At 39.9% G+C, this 14,393-nt stretch overlaps 1 non-coding gene across 1 annotated transcript; it reads left to right on the forward strand.

Moving 5' to 3' along the window:
- Positions 1 to 13,542: 13,542 nt before the first annotated feature.
- LOC114238001 (U6 spliceosomal RNA) lies at positions 13,543 to 13,648 on the forward strand. Its single transcript, XR_003623446.1, has one exon. It is a non-coding gene; the product is annotated as a U6 spliceosomal RNA (small nuclear RNA).
- The last annotated feature ends 745 nt before the right edge of the window (positions 13,649 to 14,393 follow it).

Here is a 14,393-nt window from a genome sequence, read left to right on the forward strand (position 1 = left end):
GATGGCTCCTCCTCCTTAGCCAGGTCCAGAAAGAGAGAGCTAGAACAATCATTTAACAAGAGATGTAGATTTTTTTAAAAACTAGATGAGATAAAAATAGAATACTAAAAATTCTCAAGAACCCAAAAGAAAAAGGAAAGGAGGGAAGAAAATTTTAAAATAACAAAGCAGAAAAACAGATATCTAATGGCAAAATGGTACCTTCAATCCAACCAAATCAATAATTATATTAAATGTAAATGAACTAAACACTTCAATTAAAAGGCAGAAATTATCTGACAATAAAAGAGCAAGACCCAATTATACCCTTTTATAATAAGACACACACTTTAAGTATAAAAACACAGAGAGGGGAGGTGTAAACTGGGAGATTTGGAGGGACATATACACACAACTGAATATAAAATATATAACTAATAAGGACCTACTGTATAGCACAGGGAACTCTACTCAGTTCTCTGTAATGACCTATATGGGAAAAGAATCTAAAAAAGAGTTGATATATGTATATGTATAACTGACGCACTTTGCTGTAGAGCAGAAAGTAACACAACATTGTAAATCAACTATACTCCAATAAAAATTTTTTTAAAAAGATTTGGGGCAATTGCAGTAATGACTGTAGATTAGGTTAAAATATTGTATTAGTGTTAAATACTCTAAAATTGCTAACTTTTTGGGTGATGTAAGAGGATATTCTTGTTCTTATGAAATGCATACTGAAACATTAAAGGGGTAAAGAACCTAATGTATGTAATCTACTCTCAAATGGTCCAGAAAAAAAATGAATATAGCTAGAGAAAGGTAAGGCAGATTCTGCAAAATATTAAAATTTGATGAATCTGGAAAAAAAATTTTTAATAAAAATAAATAATAATATAAACACAGAGAAGTTAAAAGTGAAAAGATGCACTAATTTAAAAAAAGGGTATATTAATATCAGTTGAAGTAGATTCAAGACAAGGAATACCACTAGAGGAAAGGAGGAAATTTTCATATGATAAAAAGAGTCAAATAATCAAGAAGACAGAACAATCCCAAATATGTATGCATCTAATAACAGAGCTTATGAACACATGAAGCAAAAATGGACAGAACTAAAGATCTGTGTGTTTCACTGTATGTAAATTATATCTCCATAAAAACCAAGAAATTTTTTTAAAAAGACAGGTTCTCTGGCACAGAAATAGGTCTGGGGCTCAAGGTCAAGACATAACCTGCAGTCAGAGTCCCAGAGGGTTGTCCCAGAGCTCTGAAATCCCTCCTGCCTGCAGCCAGGGAGGAGCTCTGGCAGCTGGCTCAACACAGAGCCAATGGTCTCAGAGGAAGGTAAGAAATCATACCTGTGAGGGAAGCAAGGGGACAAGGGCAGGGAGCTGGTCAGAGCTTAACAGACACCACTAGTAGGTAGAACACAGTGTAATGTCCTATGTCAGCCCTTTTATTTTCCTCATAATCCTTACTATAACTTGTAACCATTGCGTTTATCTATGTGTTATCTCGGTTGGTGTCCATCTCTCCCCTAACCTGTAAATCCCATGAGGGCAGGGACCATGTCTGTCTTTTCCACCATCTTATCCTAAGCCCTGGGCACAGTGGCTGACATATAGGAAGGCCCTTGACAGTTGACATTGGATAAATGAGTGAATAAATGAATGAATGAGGACATAAAAGAAAGGGAATGAGAGAGGCAGGAGAGAGGAAGGGAGGAAAAGAAACAAAAAAGAGAGAGAAACAGGAAAAATCTATGTCCTACTCCCCCTAGAAGGGCTAAGGCAGTGTCATGAAGAATGGGAAGTCAACGTACAAACCCTCAGATCTCTTTTTCCATCTCAAAGTTTCCCAGGAACCGTTGCAACCCCTGATTAGGCTGCCCTGCTCCTATTCCTGTCCTGCCACCTGAGCCCCTGACCTCAGCAAGACCCTGAGGACCAAGGGTCTCAGTGGAGATCCTCTATGGCTCCTCCCAGGACGTTGTCTCTGACTTCAGTGTGTCCTGCAGTAAATCAGACCTTTGTCTGCCAGAGCACAGTCTCAGCTCTCCAGGGAAGGAATCGACAGTCCCTAATTTGCTGCCTCCCTACCCCATCTCCGCAGTAGGCCATTTCCCAGACAATAGCCATTGTCACTGCCTTTGTGCAGGCCCAGGCATCCTGAAATTGAGTCTCCAATCTCCTCGCAGACACGCACAGGAAATGGAAAATCCATGCCAGTCCCTGCTAGCACACCAGCAGTTGATTCCAGAGCACACAGGACACCTGTTCCCTGGGGTGCATAGTGGACAGATAGATAACTTGAGACAGCCTGAGCAGAGGGAGATCTAACTCCCATGACCAGCCCTCCAGGGTAGGATCAGCAACTTCCTGGGAGCTGAGGACCCCCACAATCCCCTACTAGTATCACCACCCACAGCAGGGCCTGATCAGCTAGGGTCTTCCCCGGAAAACCTAGGGACACCTGAGTTCCAGAGTCCTATTTATAAGAAGGCCTCCTTGCTTCCTGGCAGAACAAAGGATTCAAGGAACTAGCAATCCTCAGAGAGGAAGATAGACCATAAATGCTCCCACCCCCAGGAACAGGCCTTTGAAAGCACAAAGCCAACCAGCAGTAGGAGAAACCCCTCCTTTCCATTCCTCAAAGGGCAGCCTGCAGATGCTTCTGACTCATGCTTTAAAAACTCTGACTATTGGTCCACAGCTGCATTAAACATAATCCTAAATATTTCGAGACAATCAGGGAAATTTTATTATGAACTTGATATTAGACAATACAAAGGATCTTTTTTGTTGTTAATTTTGTTAGGTGAGATAATGCCTTGTTGTTATGTAAGAAAACATCCATTTTTTTTAAAGAAATGTATCCTGCAGGATTATAATGATGCAATATTCAAGATTTGCTTTAAAATACTTTACTACAGAAAAACGAAAGAAGGAAAACTATCGTAAGGCAGAATCCAGGTTTAGCAAGATAAGATGCTATGATTGATTAAAGATGTCTGCCCTAGGCAGGGGATATGCAGCAAGGACAGGAAATAGAGGGGAGTACAGGATATCAGCTACATGTCTGCCATCCTGACTGGCCCCTTGTCTGTCAGACAAATGTCTACTTTGCCTTTCAGGCCTGCTTCAAAGAATACCTTAGTTATGTATTGATTAACTGGGAGTTAATACGTTCTTACATAATTCAGTCTTGGTTTTTTTTTTTTTTTCTGTTTCTGCTCTAGGACAAGCCAAAAATGAGAGCCAACAGGGCCTTGGCCTAACAATTGTTCTCATTAATTAACTTTTATATGAAAGTACTGATTTTATATTTTAGACTCAGCTAAATGATTTCCCGTTTCCTTACTTCCCAGCAGGAAGTGATATTAATAACTGTAATTTATTGGAGGCCCACCATTGTGCCAGGCAGTGTTCCAAGTGCTACACACACGTATCACCTCATTCATCATCACCCGTGAGCTAGGACTGTGTCACCCCCGCATTTCAGGTCCAAGTTGGAATCATTCGCACAAGGTCATACAGAGGATGAACAGTTGAGTCACGCTCTCCGATACCAAAGGCAGTGCTGGAACGTTGTAAGTTCCCACCTCCCACTGAACGCCTGGGCTAGGCTCTTATAAATTTTTTAGCCACAAGAGAGCCGGGACTTTGTGGAGTAGAGGGCCAGAGAGAAAATAGGAGATCAAGTTCCAAAGCTCAGCTGCTGAGAGCCGGTAACCCCGGGGGGAATCTCTGCTCTAAACAAGAGAGGGAAAGAAGAAACAACATCTGCTAAGGGCTTCCCCAGCGCCCCGTGGAACCACTCTCCTCCTGGCGCTCAGAGCAGCTGCTCAGAAGCCACCGGGGAGGGACTCCCTGCTGTGAGGGTTCCAGGCGGCTGGGGCCACTTCCCTGAAAACTCAGCCCTCTCTGGGACCAGCATTCTGCGTATTAGCAAAATGATGGGTGAAAACGTGGGGATTCAATCAATGAAATCGGGGAGACAAATTTGGGGTTCCGTTAACATAATTCTAATTGGATGCAATCCTTAGCTCAGGGTTTTCTTATTTCACAATGGCAATTTGAATCGAAACTTTTGTGTGAGTTTGGTTTTTTCTGTGGGTTTTGAATTTTTACCAGTAACTAAATATCTTACCTGCCATGCTGTGGGAGGGGTGTGCCGTCCACACGGAGTGCAAAATTCCAATGTGGGCATTAAACGTCTGGCTCATGCAAAGAATCTGATATTCTAACTGAAATGATATTTATTTAGAAAGAAGGAAAGGTTGGTTGCTTTTCTCTAATTCTCTGTGGTTTTCTGCTTCTGTTGCCCCCGCTCCCTTAAAAAAGGACTCCAAGGTTTTCCCAGGAGTCAGTGAGAATTGCTGGTAATAATTTGGGAGTGGAAGTTAGTGAATGTAATATGGATGAGTTCAAACTTAAGCAGGTCAGGGATTTCAGCTGAAATGTTGGGAATGAGGCTTGAGCTCGCGGGAATTGTCCAGTTTGAACTGGCTCACTGAGTACGTCCAATTGCAGTATTGGGTACAGTACAGATAACCTGCTACACTGAAATGCTGTACCTGCATTTGTGTGGGTTGTGGTCTTTGATAACCTTCATTGGCTATGTGGCTCTCCATTAAGAATTTGGGAAAATACTGAACTAGAGAAACAAATGGTTAAGACATTAGCTTGTCCCACAACTATACTCAAGGTCTTAAAAATAAGCCCTCCATGCTCCCAAGTTCTACAGCCTTCTAAAAATCATCCTTCCCCTTAAAATCTAGGTAGCGATCGTCTGAGTCCCCAAACGACTTAACTGGAAGAAAGCCTCACACTTTCTCAGGTTCTCTCCCCAACGATCTCTGAAAATCCCTGAGGAATACTTCCATGTCCCAGGTCCCATGTCCCCTCAAAGCAACCCGGGTTGTTGCTAGAACATTAAGCAGCTGTCTGACTTCTGGTCAACTTGTTCCTTCACTCCTGTGTTGCATTTCTCTGGATTATTTCTGCTCTCTTAAAAGTCCCATCCCAAATTCCCCCCAAGCACAGAAACCAGATTGTAAACCAGATGGTAACATTTAACAAAATTTTACTGAAGCCTTAGGGGGAGCCAAAGGGAATTACAGTGCAGAGGGCTCTCCATCCTTGGGCTCCACTGGGCTGCCTCGCTGGAACCACCAGCTCCCTTTCCACAACAGAATTGTTTGTCTCTATCTCCCCTACATTAGTTAAGATCCTCGCCCCCATCCCAGTCTCCTCTGGGGTCCAGCAAGAGGGGGCCGAGGTGGGTGTGGGTGGGGGGAGGAAGACTTTCGGTCTCTGCTTCCCATGATCTGCAGACATGCTAACTCAACCCAAAGTGAAGACATAGCCTTAACACCATCGTGAAGAGCCGCTGAATTCCTCACTGCTCCCAAGGTACCATTTCAGCAAAGAATGTTTTGCCTTATAGCTGTGAAACTGAAAGTCCCATGAAAGGATTTGTCTTAAATCTGGATGTAATTTGCCCTCAAAGTTATATACAAGTCTCCCCTTGTTGAAACAGAAAGTCACTCGTTTTTAAAACTGAACCCTATCTGGTCACTCTTTGTCATCAATAATGGGGTTTGCCTTTATAATTTGGAGGTTATCAAACACAGCAGCCGGGAAGGACTGCAGTGCCTAAACTATTCTCTGTCTTTGTGGTCTGTCCTTTCACACCTAAGTCTTCCCAAGGGAGACATCCTGTATGTGCGCCCCTGTGCTCCAGATATGGCTCTTTACATGATGCTACCCTGCTGGGTCCAGGGTCCCAGGAGGAATGAACAGTTTTCGATCAGGCTGGTGACACAAACTAAAGAAAAGGCCTTTGAGCATTGCTGGAGCAGCATGTATGCTCTAAGGAGAAACAACGTGAGAAGTGAAACTGTCTGTGACAAAAGGAAGGACAATGTAACAGAGTTTGGCCCACATCGAAAGAAGAGTGCCAGGGCAGAACTCTTGACAGCACCCCAAAGCCAGCATCTTTTTAGCCTCTTCTTTGTGTTGTTGTATTGTGTTATGCTCACAGGGGACCTGGCCTTGGTGTTCCTCTAGGGTAAAGTTTGAATTTTTCCTTTTTAAAACCTTTCAGATTCTTTGTCCTGATGTGTCTTAATCTATACTTCTCAAACTAGGGCATATTCTTTCCTTCCCCGGGGATATGTAGCAGTGTGCTAGAGGTGCAGGAAATCACAGAACACTGCACACATCCGTGGCATGTGGATTTAACTAAAAAATGGCTGGGGGTGCCGTTTTGAATTTTTGCACTTTTACATGTCTTTTTTACAAGGCAAAGTCGGCAACCTCCTGCTTTTCCATTTCATATAATTTCATGTTTTTCCATGACAGCTTGGAGATTTTTTAAATGTTTAATCAAAGTAATGCATTTGAACATAGGTTTAAAATCAAATCATACAAAAAGCTTCTCATGAAAAATCATAATGCCCTGCCCTATTCCACCCCATCCCCAGACTAGCTCCCCAGATGTAGTGACTTATAACTCTCGCAGTTGTTTTTTCTACTAGCTCCCTCCACGTGTCTAAATAAAATGTTTAAACTGTTATCTATTGATCCATACATTTCAGACATTCTCTATTGATTTTGAATTATGATGGATGTTGGTTTGACTACTTTATTCCACCAATCTGTATGGTCCCCTCCAGCTATTTCACAATTTTTAGTTAAATAATTGTTGTTGTAAAATAGACATTTGCTGTTTGTTGGCAACCTAACCTCCATTCTCTTTCCTCTTTTAACTGTACCTTGATTTCCATTTGGGAACCCACTGTTCCCCTACACAGTCACCACTTTCCTTGGAAACTGACATGATCTCTGGCTACAGGGTTGGGCCCTGATTGGCTAAACCCCATCCCCCAAGCTACAGTGATTGATCAAGAAAAGGCATGTAACCCAATATTAACCAATGAGAGGCTTTCTGGAGGAAACTGGGATAGAATTTCCTTGTTTTTCTGCAGAAGCCCCTAGGGAAGTGTTCTCTCCCTGATGGACTGAACCCTAGAAACCCCTAGAAGGTACTGGAAGCTACCTTGCACCCATGAGGGAAGCTGGTATTACTTTGAATAGTTATTGCCAAGGGGAGTGATGGAAATTAAAGATTTTAGAGAGCCCCTGGATCAAGCCTCATCTGGAGCCTAAACTACTTTCTAAGTTGCCAATCATGTGAGCAAAATACTGTAATTCCCTTTATGGCTTAAGTCGCTTTGAGTTTTCATTTACTTGCAAAGGAAAGACTTCTCACCAATGTAAGGGTTTGCATCACTATGATCACACAGCAAATTATTTGTGGTTTCACTGCAGAGCTGAGCAGTGTACAATTACATACCCTTTCATGTACAAGCTTTTGGGTAGCGTTTAAAAATTATTGCTTTCACTTGCAAAATTTTCCATATGCGTGTTCTTAATTCTTTCCACATACTCATCTCCAACCTCCTCCTCCACCCCCAGCTGGTGGTCCTCTCTGCTGTCAGCCTGTACCTTCTTTCTCTTCAGTGCTTTCCTGAATTGAATCCCTTATTTCCTGGATGCCATGACAACTTCTCTTTTGGATTACTCAGGATTTGCTGGGACATTTTCTCAATGTTGTCTATGAAAGAGTTTTAAGCAGGCAAGTTGTCTGTGGATATGTGAAGATGTCTAATTCTGCCCTCACACTGGACTGATAGCGTGGCAAGGTATAAAACTCCCGGTTGAAAAGTATATTCCATAAGGTTTTTGATGCTATTGTTCAGCTGCTTTCTGGTACCCAATGTTGCTACTGAGAAGTCTGATGTCATTCTGATCCTAGTCCTTTGCGCATGAATTCTTTTGTATTGTTTTATATTTGGAAGCTTTTAGGGAATCTCCTAATCCCAGGTTCTAAAACCTCTCTATGATGTGCCTTAACTTGGGTCTTCCTTCTCTCATTCTGATGTGTCCTCTTTAGGAGGTGGGCCTTTTTAATCAGGAGGCTGACTTCATTTGGGAAATTTTTTTCATACAGCTTTTCCTCTGTTTCCTTCCCTGTTTCTTCTCTTCTTTCTTCCTGGAAACTTCTTAATCAGAGGTGGGATTTTTAGGGTTTATTCTTTATGTTTCTTCTCACCATCCTCATATTTTCCAAACCTTTATCTTTTTGTTCTGCTTTTTGTCTTATTTCCTTGACTTGGTCTTCCACCCATTTTTATTTGAACTATCATTTTATTTCAATGAGATCTTTATAGTATCTTGTCCTTGTTTTAGAGATGCAATACCTTCTTATTGCTCTCTGAGAATATTTATTAGAACTTGGTTGGTGGCAGTTTTGGAAGTTTTCTTCTGTTTGCTATATTATCTCTGCTTCTCCCAGATTCCTTTATTCAGTTTTGCTTTTTTACTTTGGTTTCTCTCTTTCAGGATGAAGGCTTTCCTCATTTGTCTGGTGACATTTGATTGTCTGTCTGTGTTTAAAAACTGACTGAAAGTTCAGAGACCTGGCAAGATTCATGCACGGCAGGCTTATATTAGGGTGATGAGGAAGGAAGCTACCCATTGCATGGGTGGATTCCCCAAATCAGTGCATGGAGGTCTTTTCTCCAGGGCAATTCAGTTTCTCCAGAGAAAACCCTTCTTCTTTCCTACCTTGTTGGGGATTAAGCTGGTCTGCACACTAAGCAGAGAGAGGTAAGGCTGATGGTAGAATTATTTCACCTGTAGACCTTCAGTTAATTTTGCTGAACTTCAGTTCCAAATTTCTTGGGTTTAATTTCTCCATATAGTCTTTGGAGACTTCTGTGTACTGGCATTAGGTACACAGAAGTGGGAAATAGGGCTTGGGGAGAGGATTCAATGATTTATTCCACATTGAATCCTCAACAAATCCTCCAGTTTGTAATTCCACCCCTCACCCCTAGCCTGCTCAGTAACCAGTGCCTCTTCATCCTGGGCCATCCAGAATTCCATAGCATGGATCAGCTCACTTCTCATTCACATCCCACTCTGTACACACTGGATATTGAGGCCTTTTGTGTTATGTAGATAGTGACTAGAAAATAAGTACTTTCGTTTTTCCAGGAGCCCAGTTGTATTAACAATATAGTTAGGGACTTCCCTGGCGGTCCAGTGGTTAAGACTTTGCTTTCCAATGCAGGGGGTGTGGGTTCAATCCCTGGTTGGGGAGCTGGGATCCCACAGGCCTCACAGCCAAAAAACATAAAACAGAAGCAATATTGTAACAAATTCAATAAAGTCTTTAAAAATGGTCCACATCAAATATATATATATATATATATATATATATATATATATATATATATATAGTTAAAATAATATTAGGGTTAGATATTGCTAAGTGATCAGGAAAAGGGCAAAGACCGTAGAAAGCACAGTTAACCCTGACATCACTGGCCCATGTGGCTAGCCCAGGATACCAGAGAAAGGAAAACTATAGGGTGGAATCTGCTCAAAGGTCACAGAAAAATGCATACCTAGATGTTTTAAAGTAAATTTGTCATCTTTTCTTTTTAACCTTTAACACATAAAAGTTAATTATACAGATCATTCAACTTCCTAACAAAAATACACTCTGTTAAATATTTTATTTTCAAGATGTGGGAATATGCTTATTTCAATATCCTGCTGCAATGAATTCCCAGGGAACCCCCAAATTCTGGATCATATGGCTTTGGTTTCATTCTTCCTATGTCATTTCATAACACAATAATTTAAAAGTTATATCTTCAAATGGGATCATGGATCAAAACAGGAAAGTTGGAGCATTACTTTGAAATTAGTGAAATATTCCAGCCAGATAATGAGGAAAATTCAGAACTCCAAAGCATCAAGGGTTGTGGTAACTGTGTTCTAACCGCTGAAGTTCCCCACGAAGATTTGAGGATTATCAAGATGTTACCACAATGTAGTAGCAATTGGGGGGAAAGTGCAGGATGGCTTAAAGCTGTTTTAAACTTGAGTTTTATTGTTGTGAACCACAACTGAGCCTAAAGTTTAGCATCTCTGTTTCAGGAAAACCTGGAGCTATAGCTGTGTGAAAACATCACTCCTGAAGTGACATTTTAAATCCAATGTACAACCTATTAAGAAAGCTAAATTTAGAATTAGTGACAATACCAAACACCAAATGCTGATGAGGATTTCTCATACATTGCTAGTGGGAATATAAAGTGGCACAGCCATCCTGGAAAATAGTTTGGCAGCCTCTTAAAGCACTCAACATACACTTACCATTTGACCCAGCAATCACACTCCTGGGCATTTATCTTAGAGAAATGAGACTTATGTCCACATAAAAACCTGTACTTGATTGTTCACAGCAGGTTTTTTGTAAAAGCCAAAGACTGGACACCACCAAAATGTCCTACAATCAGCTAATGGTTAAACAAACACCTACACCATGGAATACTACTCAGCAATCCACAAGAAAGTGACTGTCAACACACACAACAACCTGGATGGATTTTGAGAGCATTATGCTGAGTGAGAAGAAAAGCCAGTCACAAAAGGTCACATACTGTATGATTCCATTTATACAAAATTCTCAAATCACAAAATTACAGAGGAGGACAGATTAGTGGTTGCTAGGGGTTGGGGAGGGGGAGAGGTGTAGGCAGGACAGTGGATAGGACAAGAAAGGGAGAGCACAGAGGATCTTTGTGGTGATGGAACAGTTCTGTATCATGTTTGCAGCTGTGGTTATATGAATAATACATGTGATAAAATTGCATAGAACTAAATATACACACATAAGTGAGGCCATGTAAAACTGGTAAACTCTCAATAAGGTCTGTGGATTGTAACAATGGTTTTGTTACAATGGTTTTCTGGTCTTGATATTGAACTGTACATAGTTACATATGACCATGTCTTTGAAAGAACCTGGATGAGGGGTACAAGGAATCTCTATATGTTATTTTTGCAATTTCCTATGAAACTATTGTTTATTTTTGTTTGTTTGTTTGTTTTTATTTATTTTTATTGTAATATAGTTGATTTACAATGCTATGCCAATCTCTGCTGTACAGCAAAGTGACTCAGTTATACACATGTATACATTCTTTTCCATTATGGTTTATCCCAGGAGATTGGATATAGTTCCCTGTGCTATACAGTAGGACTTTGTTGTTTATCCATTCTAAATGTTATAGTTTGCATCTACCTACCCCAAACTCCCAGTCCATCCCTCTCCTTCCCCAAAGCTTTTTTTTTTTTTTGCCACGCTGCATGGCTTGTGGGATCTTATTTCCCCAACCAGGGATTGAACCAGGGCCCTCAGCAGTGAAAGTGCCAAGTCCTAACCACTGGACCACCAAGGAATTCCCTAAATCTATAACTATTTCAACTAATCCTCACTGAGTTAGAGAAAACAGAAGGTCTGTAGTGGCCCATGTTAAGCAAGAGCCCATCAATACATGGCACAGTGACCAGTCAAACATGCTACAAAAAGAAGGATTAGGAGAGAGAGGAGGAACTGAGGGAGGAGGCAGAAAAGAGGAAGGTAGAGGAAAAGACAAAGATGATGGTAAAATATTAAATAACCTGGCAAAGTAAGCAAAAGTCAGACAAAGACTTCAACATGGAAAAAGTATAACTCAAAAAAATAAAAGCAAATTTCCCATCAGTGGTGAGTGTTACAGATCTTAATTAGAGTAAGAATCAATAAAATAAGAGCTCAAAGATGAGACGAAATAGCAGATTTGGATGAAAAGGGAAAATGAGGAGCTGGGGAGAAAAAATCAAGAACCAAAACAACAACATACGAAATCTAACAAATAAATTAGAAAGAAGAAGGAATGGGGCTTAAAATTTAATTAATAACATGAAGAAAAAAATCATCCCAGGGCAATAAGAGAAGAAAAACAAAAAGTTTAGAGCAAAAATGCACCAAAAGAAGAATGATTTTGTCCATGACATAAAGAACCCAACACAGGTAAGATAGAGCTAACTCAGAGATATAATACAGAAAAAAATCCCTGAAATAAAAGAACTAAATTTTCAGATTGAAAATGCATATCATATACTAGGGGAAAAAACTGTTACAGAATATACAAACAGAGACACAATCTAGTTAAATTATTGAACTTCAAAGGTGAATAAATAACTCTTCAGGCATTCAGAGAGATAAAACAAGTCACCTCCAACTGCTCATAGCAACTTCAATGCCAAAAAAAATGGAGAGGTAGCTAAAAAAGAAAAATCTGAGGGAAAGAATGTAAGCATAAGAATATTATACCCAGCCAAATTATCATTCAACTATAAAGGCAATCAGCTGACATTCTCTAACATGAAAAAACTCAGGGAGTATAGTACCTCTGAGTCCTTCCTGAAAAAAATACTCTGTTGAAATTCAAGAGCACAAGAAGGAATCAAAATACAGAGCATGGAGATGGCAACTTTGAAAAAGCCCCATGGTGAGCACCAAATTCACATAAATATTGAACAATAACGTAAAAGGTCCATAATATCTACTTTATAAATCTGGACAAAGAAAAAATAGTAAAACAATTAAAATCAAGGGGTGAGGGAAGAGGTTGAGAGAAAGTGTGAGGTGCTAATTACCTTATCTAAAATGTGATAAGACTTCTGTCCACAAAATTTTAAAAACAGGATTATGTAAGTAAGATCTACATAATGGCTCCCATCTTTTAAAGATTTCCATATATTTCTTAATCTAAAAGGTACTTTAGGAACTTGTATATCTCAGAGCAAGGAAATATTTACCTGAAGCTTAGCATGTCTTCAGTTTCCCTTCAGTTTTTTTCTGTTGAATTAAAATAAAATTAATTTTTTATTTTATAATAATATGTACAATATAATCCCATTCCTATAAAATTATTTCTATCAACCCAATTTTTCTGTCTCTAATATGCAGAGAGAGATAGTTGGAATAGTATCTAAAGTATTAACATTACTTATTTCTGGCTAGTAGGATTTGGGATGATTAGTTGCTCTTTTTAAAAAGAAAACTTTTCTATAGTGCTTCAACTTTTTTTTTTTTTAAAGGGTTATCTATTTACTTTTTTTTTTTTTTTAAGATTACTTTTTATTTATTTATTTATTTATGGCTGTGTTGGGTCTTCGTTTCTGTGCGAGGGCTTTCTCTAGTTGTGGCAAGTGGGGGCCACTCTTCATCGCGGTGCGCAGGCCTCTCACCATCGCGGCCTCTCTTGTGGCGGAGCACAGGCTCCAGATGCGCAGGCTCAGTAATTGTGGCTCACGGGCCCAGTTGCTCCGCGGCATGTGGGATCTTCCCAGACCAGGGCTCGAACCCGTGTCTCCCGCATTGGCAGGCAGATTCTCAACCACTGCGCCACCAGGGAAGCCCAGTGCTTCAACTTTTAAATGAGGATATATTACTTTTATGAAATGACAAAGTTAGTATTTTAAAATAATAATAAATTCACAGGTACATTTTAAATAATAATTGACAGATTTTTTTTTGCAACTTGAAAAAAGAGAAAAGGGACCCTCTGGTGAAAAAGCACAATCAATCAAGCAAATTTAAAAAGTGTCTAAAGCCTCCTTCAAGGTCAGTTTAAAATCCCCTTGGGTGCTTGCTCCGGCAGCACATATGCTGAAATTGGAACAATACAGAGGAAATTAGCATGGCCCCTGTGCAAGATGACACACAAATTCATGCAGTGTTCCATACTTTTGGTGCAGTTGCTGTGGAAGACAGTATGGTAGTTCCTCAAAAAAAAAAAAAAAAATAGAATTACCATATGATCCAGCAATTCCACTTCTGAGTACATAACCAAAAGAATTCAAAGCAAAGTCTCGAAGAGATAGTTGTACATCCTTGTCTATAACAGCATTATTCACAATAGACAAAGGTGGAAGAAACCCAAGTGTCCACTGATGGATGAATGGATAAACACAATGTGGTATATACATATGATGGAATGTTATTCAGACTTAAAAAGGAGCTCAGTAAAAAGGAAGGAAATCTTTTCACATGCTACAACATGGATGAACCTTGAAGACATGCTAAGTGAAATAAGCCAGTTTCAAAAGGACAAATAATGCATCATTTCACTCATATGAGATACCTGGAGTAGTCAAATTCATAGACACAGAAAGTAGAATGGCGGTTATTAGGGGCTGGGAGGACAGAGGGATTGAGATTTATTGTTTAATTGGGTATAGATTTTCAGTTAGGGAAGATGAAAAATTTCTGGAGATGGAGGATTATGATGGTTGCACAACAATGTGAATGTACTTAATGCCATGAAATGTACACTTAAAAGAAGGCTAAAATGGTAAATTTTATGTTATGTATATCACATTTTTGTTAAGATCACCCTGAAAGGAAAAGCCCACGTAGTTGGGGAGGGGGAGAGAAGATGAGGGACTGTAGATATGACTGAAGGTTTTGTGTCAAAAGAGGCAGCCAAGCTAGAA

Source organism: Balaenoptera acutorostrata, chromosome 1, assembly GCF_949987535.1.
Source record: "Balaenoptera acutorostrata chromosome 1, mBalAcu1.1, whole genome shotgun sequence".
Taxonomy (NCBI): Eukaryota; Metazoa; Chordata; class Mammalia; order Artiodactyla; family Balaenopteridae; genus Balaenoptera; species Balaenoptera acutorostrata.